The 8,578-nt window shown below is 31.9% G+C and overlaps 1 long non-coding RNA gene across 1 annotated transcript; it reads right to left on the bottom strand.

Moving 5' to 3' along the window:
* Positions 1-1,865: 1,865 nt before the first annotated feature.
* On the bottom strand, positions 1,866-3,492 carry LOC142614236 (uncharacterized). The gene is made up of 2 exons (XR_012840384.1): positions 3,161-3,492; positions 1,866-2,403 (listed from the first exon to the last, which is right to left on the bottom strand). It is a non-coding gene; the product is annotated as an uncharacterized LOC142614236 (long non-coding RNA).
* Between the last annotated feature and the right edge of the window lie 5,086 nt (positions 3,493-8,578).

The following is an 8,578-nucleotide window of genomic DNA, read 5'->3' as shown; positions in this document are numbered from 1 at the left end:
TTTTCAATGTACCTGCATTGAGGGACTAGAATCACATACAACATTTAATTTTAAATCCGGTGATCGATAATTTAACATTGACAAATCAGCTTTTAAGCCATGTGAATCATAGGCTTAAAAAAATCAATGCACCCAAGAATATAGAGGAAAAATTATCTCCAGAGATCACCCTAAACAATGATTATATAGCAGAGCTTACATGCATTACTAGGCCTCAAATCATACAAGGATGCACGTTTCTTAGTGTTAAAATCTGGAAGATTATATATTAAATTATATGTAATAAATTAGATTGATCTACCTTATATATATGTAAATAATGTGTGATATACAAATAACCTACAACTAAGGGCTTAAATTCATTGGGCTTATATTCTAACACTAAGAAATGTCCTTGCAAGCTTAGTGTGACTAATTATTTAGAGTTTTAACTTAATCTTGATCTCTTAAGTGTTACTATTGTTAATTTCAATACCAAAACTTTCTCAAACCTAACTTTAATCATTTTTGTGTTATATGAATAAACACTTATCCAGTCACTCTCTATAACATAATCCAGTTTAAAGACTAAACTTAGAGCTTGACTATCAATAAACAAGGCCATTGGTATCAACATTGTTATTTGCTTATTGTATTATTCAAAATGTTTGAGTTTGTGAACACAATAATTACGGAAATTGTATGCTAATACTCTATACCGTACATTAAATTTTACACATAATGTATATCACACTACAAAAAAAAATGCCTATTAGCGATCAAATATTTTTGACGGACCCAAAAAACCCTCTCAAAAAATATTATTTGTGATGGCAAAATAAAGCCCTCGCAAATACTTGGTAAAAAGTGAAATATTTGTGACTAACAAAAAAAGCTGTCGCAATTATGTGTTATAGCCATTACAAATACTAATATTTTGGAGGAAAATTTTCCCTCCATATTATTTGCGAGGGACACTTAAAAATCTCTCGCAAAAAGTGTATTATTTGTGACGGTTAAAAAAATGTCATCACTAATACTAAATTATTTGTGAGGGCTAGGATCGACCTTCACAAATAATCACTAAAATGTAAAAAATTTTGGAGGGAAATGTTCCCACCAAATTATTTCCGAGGGACAATAAAAATTCCTTGCAAAAAAATTATTTTCTATGTGAGTTAAAATATACCCTCACTAATACTAAATTATTTGCGAGGGCCATAATTGGCCTTTGCAAATAATCATGAAAATATTAGTTATTCTAAAATTCAAAGAAAAATAAAAAGAAATACATAAAGATATAGCATTTTGTATTCTTTAGATGAACCTTTTGTTTACAGCCTAAAAAAAATGCCTTTTATATACATCCTATATATGAAAGGTCTGTCCTTATTTTCTAATAAATTTTACCCATAAAAAAATGATAGCACTTTCAACTTCAAAATAGTCGCCTAAAATTCAAAAATAACAGTCTTTTGTACTCTCTTTCTCAAAAGTGAATAAAATTTTCTTCCCATCAAGGAAAGCGAGCTTGTCCAATTGAAATATAAGCCAATCACAATATAAACATTATCAAATAAGTCCTTTTTTTTTTCTTTTTTTTTTGAGCTAAAAAGGATAGAAATGCTTTATTAGAAACAAAGAAGAATTACATTAAATAGTCCTAACACGGAAGCATGAAGAAATTTTTAGCAATTACAAACAATCAACTTATGTTTCCTTCCCATTTTGTGGAAAATGCTTATTAGATAGATGTCCAACATCAGATTTGTCCTACAATTTATTTATTTATTTATGTTGTGCTTTGGATAGGAATGAACACAAAATAATAAATTAGTTCCTTCCATGTCTTAGCAACTTTAATAGCATTAAGCTATAAGGAGAGATTTAGATTTCACTTTCTCATGTATTAAAAGTCTCTAGCTTAATGATGATTGCTGTCATATAAGCTTGTCTGAAATCTTAGCTTGCGCTTTCATGATGTCCCACCATATAAATCCATCACAAATATACCACCTTTCTTTGACAAGGCATCAAGGACATGCTTAAAATACAAAACCAGCTCTGCACGTTTATAGACAACAACAACTATAGTTAAATGCACAAACAATGTCTCTAGGAGGCAGTGGCAAACTCTTCATGTACTTATCATCAGCAATAGATCCCACATGCACAGTAGGTTCCAATGCACAAGTCTCAGAACCATCTTTGCCCTCTTGCAGTGTAATTTTACTTATTAGTTCTTGAGACTCAAAGTTGACAGCTTGGCCTCAAGAGGTTGCAAGTCATTGCCATGAAAGAGGGATATTCTAGAATACCCATTAGCCCCAACTCTACTCTTGGTCTTCTCCAAGCACCAATTTAGAGCCTCGAGGTCCAAATCCAATCCCACAGCAATCCTTCTTGAATTACTGCAAATCCATTCTGCACTGTCAAACATATAGAATTCATTAGGTATTTACATGCTTTTGGCATTGCAACTGCAAAACAAATTAATGACCTATGCAATCCCCCACCCCCCCTTCCAAAGAATTAGAACATAAAACTATTCACTAACAAAATTTTCTCTCCTCACAAACTCAACCTGGACATTTTTTCACTGCCAACTTATAGTAATATGGAGTAATGTGTACCCACTTCTCAATCTACTTCTTTCAAAAACAAAATACAAAATCAAAGGGGAAAGGTAAACTTTATAGAGATGAAATGTGCAGGACTGCCAATCTCATAGAGGAAAAAGGTAAACATTTTGCTTGGCGGATTTTTAGGTAGCATTTGTCATTTTTATTGCTAAAGGCTGACAGCTTACAACTCCTATGGACTGCTGGTTCATATGGAAAAATGACAAAATATAACCAAATAAATTTAGATCACAACAATTATAGAAGAACTTCATTAGGCTTTGATTTCACTATCTATTTATTACTTTGAAAGACATTTGAAGTTCAAGCATCAAAGCACCATAAGATTTGCATATACTAGGTTCACCTTTACGGCTCAAAGAATAATTAAGTACTTGGCCTTTGGAGCTATGCAATTATAATCAGTTTTCGAAACAAAGCCAAATTCCTTACCATATGATATATACAGCTTAAAATCTCCAATTTTTAGAAAGGGTTGCATTGAGGGGGTAGAGAAGAAAATAATACCACTTTAAACAGGCTTAGAGACAAAAACTTACCCCAAAAGACTTGAACTTCAGATGAAACCGTTGATTTGAGAACTCCCACTTCTAAAAAACCCGCCAACAGTCACTTGCGCTCAAGAGCAGGGTTATCTGTAAGAAAATCCTATTAAAATCTATCACTTCAAACTAATTTCATATAATCACAAAACTTCAAACTAATTACCTTATCTGTTTCTCCAACAGTAGACTAAGGATTCTTATGAACTAGGATTGTCCCACCAGGCTTCAATACTCTTAAGATTTCCTCAAACAATCGGTCAATGGGAAATTCAACTGATCTACAGATACAAATAACAGTCTCGAAAGAGGAAGACTCCACAGGCAGCTGATCTATTGTAAGTCAAGACCATAATCAGAAGAGAAATGAGAACAAAATATTTGAATTAGAACTACTATGGAAGCATTCTTTTTTTTAAAAAAAGAGGCTTGAATTTAAAAGACCCTTTAAGAAGGTCAGGTAAAAAAAAAGGGCTAATAGAGTTATAAGATTATGTATCTTGTTAGTAGGGATTGGCTCAATAGACTATTCATCAATATTGAATTTAGTAGACAAAGGAACAAAGGAAAGGTACTAAGAACAAGAATTATTATTTCAGTTATGATCCATTACATCCACATATTTCCCTCTTATAGGTTCTTGTAATACACTGCTGCCACTTTCAGTTAGTTATTCTAACTGACTACTAACCAACTAACTATGGGACTTACAGTACAACACTCTCAACTTCTCTTACTATATACACTCAATTAGGGTCTTAACACACTGCTGTTAGATGACATTGGCACATCTAATCTTGGGTAATAACCTTGTTAAAGGTAGGAGGCAATGATAATTATTGTGTTATCACATCTTATGACGTCCAAAGAATTATTTTTATCAAAATAAATTGTATAAGCATATGAAATTGTGAAATTATGATAAACATCTGCCATTTCGAATAGAATATTCATATATTAGTAAATTGGATTTTATTAACTTTCTAAAACAGGTGCAATCAACTTAATAATGCAAGTTTTCTTACTAGTTCAAACTAAAATAACTAAAAAGTTGTAACCTCACGTGCACCCAAAATTCCCTGGATGTGTCTAGCCTCACATAAACTAGGCCCAATTGACTAGCATAGAAAAACATTCGAAGTACCCTAGCACATGCACAAGGGCTGCAAACAAGTGAACAAAACAAGCAATTGTTGTTTTCTTTCTTCCATCTTTTCTTAGGAAAATAAGCGATAGTTTACTTCGAGGTTTAGTCACAAATACAACTTTATTTTAGTTCTACTCAATAGGCATCTTTTTCCCCTGTTTTCTTAAATCCTTGTTCTCCTTTCTTTTGATGAATAAGCAAATTCATTCAAACCAAATTACAGAAGTGCAGAGCTGCACTTCTTGTTCTTAATTCCTTTCCTCTGTTCAATACAGTCTTCAATTTTGATTTTTTACAGGTAAAACCAAGCTATTTATAATCTAAAAAGACTGCAATTATACAATAAATGGTATGAGGACTTCCCAAAAAGAAGAAGCATAAGAAAAAGTTATGTGTTGTAAACGATAACAAACACTACCTCAACCCAATGCCACGACCCACCCCCATCCCCTCACTCAAGAGACAATAGCCAATCAACAGTCAACACAAATACACCATTACATATTTACATATATACACTTACACAAAAAGCCAATTTAGCCAAAAGAGAACTAGAGGAAAGCCTAGGTCTAAGTCAGAGCAAAGAATGGAATCAACAATTAATTAGATATGGCAAAGAAATGAAAATTTTTTTTTATAAAAAAAAATAAGAAATAAATAACTATGTAAAAATGATGACAAGGGTCAGTATTTGGTATAATGGTCCACAATCCAAAAAAAAAAGGTTTGAGACTTTGTGCTGAGGCTGCTGTCCATACGTGTCATCTCTCTTTACTGTCCACAAAGCGCACCAAAATTGTTAAATTTTCAATGAAGCTTTCTTGTTAGAAAGTAAATAAAACCACACAACAAAACCCTAACTTTCTAAGTGAGACCTGGGAGTGGGAAGGGTTGGGCAGCAGCAGCACAACAAGCACAGGCACAACACAACAGAGCAATAGCAGAAGCAAGAAATAGATCAACACCACACTACCATCAGTCCACTGCCCCCAAATTTGGTATAATATCTAATTTCTCTTCTTCTTTTTTCTTATTATAGGAATATGAATATCTTATCTCTCTCTCATGTCTGAATCTCTAGTGCAAAAAAATTGCTAAATTTTGTTGGTTGATAATTTGAGTTGTGAAAGAGAAATAGAAAAAAGAGGCAGAGGGATGAGAGAACTCTCTACAGTCTACACTTACCGCAAATATGAGAGAGAGGGGCAAAGTTCTCTCTTTAATAAAGTGAAAGTAATTTAAAAAAAAAATAGTTGTGACTTACACATCACATCACCCTTGTGCTGTGCATTGCGTTTAACAATGTTAAATTTTGTCTGTATTCTATTTTTTTTTCTTTTTTAGCTGATTGTATACATTGCTTGCCTGTTACTATTAGTGTGTTTTAATAAAAATGTATATTGTGGTAATTTTCTAAACACTAAGGAATGTTAAATGCGGAAATTTTGTAGAGTTCTTTGATGTGAGTTTTAAATGTGTAAGACTTGTAGTGAGCTGAAAATCTATAGATTACTTGAAAAAGTTAATTAGGAAGACGATGTTGACAACATATTTGTCCAATCTCAATTGTTTGGCTTGAGATTTGCTTTAAGTTGTGTTGATATTTCTATTTTGTGGCCAGATATGCAAATCCTTAATATTTCTATTTTACAAGACCCAATGTTAACTGTGCTAGTTATTTTTAAGAGTGCATAATTATACATGTGTTAGCAACTATTATTTTTGTTTGTTATATAATATGATGCTTTATAGGGAATAGATAAAATGTCAGTTGATAAATTTTGGATGCATCATTCTACTAGATATATTAATGAGGAAAATTTTCTTGAGTATGCATTTAAACATTCAATAAATAAATATATGAAAATCAATTATTTGTGTGTTGATTGTAGCAATAAGTATTGTTGGATTGAGAATAAGGTCTAGAATCATCTTATACTAGAGTATCATCTTTTACTAGTGGGTCATGTCTTTAACACAATCATATTGGAAATACATATTTATATTATATACTTTCATCATATTAATACTAACTAATAGTAAGTAGACGTGGCAAGGGCTTTATAAAAAAAAAAAAAAAAAAAAGGCAAACATAGCAAGGGAAGATAAAAGTAAAGGCAGAATCATCACACCAAAAGAAACTCAAGAGATTACTATTCTTTTTTACCAAAAACTGAATGGAGCTTGGACAACTTTTAGTGAATACCCAAGATCTTATCTCGAAACTCTATATGCTGGCTACAAAGCTCAACATTTTAAGCATAATCAACCAGATGAGGAAGTGAAGAAAGAATTTGTAGAATTGGTGAAACGCTGTTATTCTGATTGGATGTTTCACATTAAAAATCCTATTTTTAAGAAGTACACAGAAAAAGACAATCGTTATAAGAATGGTCCTTCCTTCATTCCTACACTCTTTTGGAAAAAGATGGTGGATAAATGGATGGATGGAGATTAGGGGGTGAGTATAAACGAAATACATGTCATGAATTCTCTTTGTCTCTCTTGCACTCTCTTTAACCATTATTTGTTATTATTTTTATAAAAGCTAATATTCTAGTGTATGAATTATGTTTAATGTTTTGCTTTGTTTTTAAGGATGGTACTAGTAGAGATGAAGAGGACAACTCAATCAATAACACGAGGGAGGTTGAAAAAAGCTTGGAGGACAACTCAGAGGAAGACTAGTATAGATCTTGTCATAATTCTAGTTGTTTAAGTTTAAAACAAGGTTTAATTTCAGGATTTCTTTGTATATTCTATATTTTAAAGTTTGAACTTATATGAATTTTTATCTTGCAATTGATCAATTTTTAGTAATTATTGTACTATTGTAATATGATAGTTAAACAAAAATGATATAAAATGAATTATAAAAAATAATAAAATATTTCAAAAATCATATAAATATTATCACTGATGACATAAAAATTTGATCATAAATAATTTTATAGTAATGACAAAGTCCCTCGCAATTTATAGAATAGTGATGCCCCTTAACCCATTGTAAAAACGTTTTAAGTAATTGCCTAATGTCGTCGCTATTATTCCTAACTAATTGCGAGGAGTTAAAATCCTTCACAAATAAATTTTAGCGACGCCATTATTTGTCTCGTCGTTAATTTAAAATTTGCAAATAATTAATTGCGAGGGTATGAAGGTCCTCGCAAATAGTTGTTAACGATGATTACTTCCCCTCGCTAAAAATAAGTTGCGAGGGGTTAAAAGCCCTCACAAATAAATTTCAACGATGCCATTATTTGTCACTAAAAAGTATGTCGTAAATTTGGAATTTGCAAATAACTAATTGTGAGGGTATAAAGGTCCTCACAAATAGTTGTTAACGACGACTGTTTCCCCTCGCTAAAAATAAGTCGTCGACTTTTCTCGTCATTTGGTAATATATTTGTGAGGGCGAATTTGTTCAGTAACGACGGTGGATTGCCCTCGTAAATTATTTATTTGCAAAGGTATGGTCGCAAAATCTCTTTTAGCAACAAGAGCAAATACGACGGCTTTCGAGGGCCATATGCCCTTGCTAAAAACCTTTTGCGACGATATTTGAATTTTTGCAAGGGCATATGGTCCTCGCTAGTAGACTCTTTTTTTGTAGTGTCATTAGCTAAAGTTATAAAGGATATTAGAAACCTTTGAGTAGCTAGACATTTGACTTTGCTGGAAGTTACAAATCTTTTTTTAAGAGGAAAAAAAAAAAAATATATATATATATATATATATAGCTAGACATTTGAGATTTCCTACTCTTTCAATGATGTTAATGAAATACTAGGAAATAATGAAATATCACAAATCATAATGGGAGCTACATCATTCTAAGTATGTGTTTGGTTTAGGATTAAAAATTAAAATTATTTCACTATTCAACTTATTTTTACTATTATTCATAAGCCTCATTGTACTATTTTAACTAACTTTTACCGTTATTTACAGTACTTAATAATTTTTCAGTTTCAGCAAAATAAGCGATATTTAAACACACCATAAACCTCTTCTAACCAAATTTGTAACTCTATAAACCTTGCCATATTGGCAAGTGCATGAGCAACCGCATTGCAGTCGTGTTTTACATGATTAAAATTGGCTCCTCTAATGCTAGAGATCAAGAGTTAATTTACAATCTTTTAATAACCTGACCAAATTCAGCAAAACACTCATCCTCATTCTGCAACAGGTTAATAACAATTTGTGCATCGGCTTCAAAAATGACTTCGTTAGGCAAACATCACTGCTCTTCTGCAAGCTAGCTA

Source organism: Castanea sativa, chromosome 10, assembly GCF_040712315.1.
Source record: "Castanea sativa cultivar Marrone di Chiusa Pesio chromosome 10, ASM4071231v1".
Taxonomy (NCBI): Eukaryota; Viridiplantae; Streptophyta; class Magnoliopsida; order Fagales; family Fagaceae; genus Castanea; species Castanea sativa.
Note: the sequence above shows the minus strand (reverse complement) of the source record. Positions and strands in the feature narration are given on the sequence as shown.